Source organism: Dipodomys merriami, unplaced genomic scaffold (genome assembly GCF_024711535.1).
Source record: "Dipodomys merriami isolate MVZ:Mamm:240054 unplaced genomic scaffold, mDipMer1.0.p SCAF_207, whole genome shotgun sequence".
NCBI classification, from domain to species: domain Eukaryota; kingdom Metazoa; phylum Chordata; class Mammalia; order Rodentia; family Heteromyidae; genus Dipodomys; species Dipodomys merriami.
This window is the reverse complement of record NW_027203460.1, coordinates 1,779,141-1,781,702: the sequence shown is the minus strand read 5'-3', so window position 1 is coordinate 1,781,702 and position 2,562 is coordinate 1,779,141. Positions and strand designations below refer to the sequence as shown.

At 33.3% G+C, this 2,562-nt stretch overlaps 1 non-coding gene across 1 annotated transcript; it reads right to left on the bottom strand.

Annotated features, from left to right (window-relative positions):
• Nucleotides 1-220: 220 nt before the first annotated feature.
• Nucleotides 221-326, bottom strand: LOC138833432 (U6 spliceosomal RNA). The gene has a single exon (XR_011373907.1). It is a non-coding gene; the product is annotated as a U6 spliceosomal RNA (small nuclear RNA).
• Between the last annotated feature and the right edge of the window lie 2,236 nt (nucleotides 327-2,562).

The following is a 2,562-nucleotide window of genomic DNA, read 5'->3' as shown; positions in this document are numbered from 1 at the left end:
CTACAATAAACATTGTTGTGGTGGTAGTTTTAGTATGGACTGGTTTGTGATCATTTGGGAGAATGCCCAAAAGTGGGATTGCTGTATAATAGGGAGCTCTATGTGGAGGCTTTTGAGGAACCTCCAAACTGCTTTCCAAAGTGGATGAACAAGTTTACACTCCCACCAAGAATGCAGTAGGCTCCCTTCTGGCCATATCCCTTCCAGCATCTGTTGTTGTAAAAATATGGAACGATTCACTAATTTGTGTATCATCCTTGTGCAGGGACCATGCTAATCTCCTCTGTATGTTCCAATTTTAGTGTGTGTGCAGCCAAATTGAGCACAAAACATTTTTATAAAGAGTAATTGATTTTCTTAAACTAGACAATTCAACAAAAATAAGTTCAAAAGAATTGTGAAATTTTAGAACCATGTGTTTCTTACATAAGCACACATTTAAGAATAAAGTCAAGATTGACATATCAAAAACAAAATAATTCCAGATATTTGTTGTTCATGAGATTTGTAGGAGGAAGAATTCAATTATTCTACAAAAGGCACTTGTCATAATGATCATTGCAGCAAATGTTAAGGTTTGTTAAAAGTTTTAATGTTTTAAATATGTTTAATTTTGGGATTTGCTTATATATGGCAAAATTAAGACTGTTTGGCAGGTCATAAAAATTTTTGATAAAGTATATAATATTTCTGGTAGCATGTACTAGTAAGTATGTACATTTCAGATTTTATAGAAACTTTACTAATGAGAAGTTGCAAAGACTGTGTAAAGAAGCAGTTAAGATTTTAAGTTAAGATTTTAAGTACACAGTTTCTGTTAAATCTTCAGGGCTCCTTTACGTTATATGTTAGTGATGAACAAATAATGATATAATCCACATACAAATGATGAGATGAACTATAAATAGTAATCTTAGTGAGTAAATTTAAATGCTACTTATAGCTTTATCCAGTTTTAAATGTACAGGAATATGAGAAAATAGTAAACTCTACTATGTACACTTCAAATACTGAAAACCCTGGTAATTGTTTTGTTTTTTATTTTAGTAATCATTAATATTTAATTATTGTTTTCTTTGTTTATAGCATTTTTCCTTGTCGTAATATAATACAACTTTTTGTGAGTCATGATTAAGAGGTACTTTGAGAATATCATTGGGATGTCCACACAATTTTTCATAGGTGCATGTGAATTTACAAAGAACAAAACTAAAAACAAAATATTGATTAAAAATTATATCAAGTAGAGTCTGAATCAGGAGTGTTGATAAATGTCCACACCTAAAATCTTAACCTTAGGCTGGAGCATCTTATTTAAATACTGTTGAGAATTTCAAGACTTCTTTATGTAGGGCCCTTAGAAGCATGTACAGCATGCATGTGTACAAAGCCAGTGACAACAGGCAAATATGACTAAGTTTCCCCAAAAGGAATCTATGAAGTCAATAGTTATCTTCCCAAGCAGATGAAAAAAATGCGTCCAAAATGATTCAGTGCACCTACATTTGTGGAGTTATTTAAGTTATGGATTCTTTGTTAGACATATTCTTTTCTTTTAAAAATTGTCAAATATTAGCTTTATAATAAACTTTGTCTAGTATTTCTTGGTTCAAAACAGAAATCTTGATACAGTTGATGTCACTTGGCTTTCTTACTTTCTCAGTTCAAAGCCAACCTAGGCAGGAAAGTCTGTCACATTCTTATCTGTAACCAAACACCAAAAACGCCAAAAGTGGAGTTTGGCTCAAGTAGTAGAGTCCTAGCTTTGGGGGAAGTTGGCCAGGGAAGACATTTGTTCAGAGACATGGTCCAGCCTCTGAGTTCAAGCTCCAGAACCAGGACAAACTAAACAAACGAACAAGAAAAAAACGCACATATTTCTTTGGGACCATCCATAAAGCACTGGTTTGAGAACAGGCTCCTTTTGCTGATCATACTCACTGGATCCTGCTTTTTTCTAATACTAATTGTGCTGGAGAATTCAGGACAAGACTAAAGGAATTAATAAGTGACTCCTGCAACAACAGAATCATCTCAATAGTGAAATATCCATGCAAAAGACAAATTAAAACCTCCAAATCTTTGTTTCCTTGCAAAAGAAAACTTTTAAAACAATGTTTATTTCCTTTTGTTCTATGCTGGCCTTCAAATGGCACATTGTTTCCTTTTGAAATACTTTAAAGAAGAAGTTTTTATATGAATAAAGAACACACTCGAAAAAAGACAGGGACAGTTTCTTCAAGCTTGGATTCTTTTTTTTTCTAACAATGAATATATATTTCTTACAGTGAAAATACTGAACAGAGTGGTTACAATCACATGTGCAAGATAATGAGTACAGTTTTTATCAAGCATTGTAGCCTACTCTTTGGTTTCCCCTTCCAATCCCTAGACATAAAAGAAATGCAAATCAAAACAACATTGAGATATCACCTCACCCCAGTTAGAATGGGTATAATCAAGAACTCTAATAACAACAGATGCTGGAGGGGATGTGGAGTGCCACTTTTGGGCATTTACCCAAATGTTTACAAACAAGACCACACTAAAGCTACGAACACA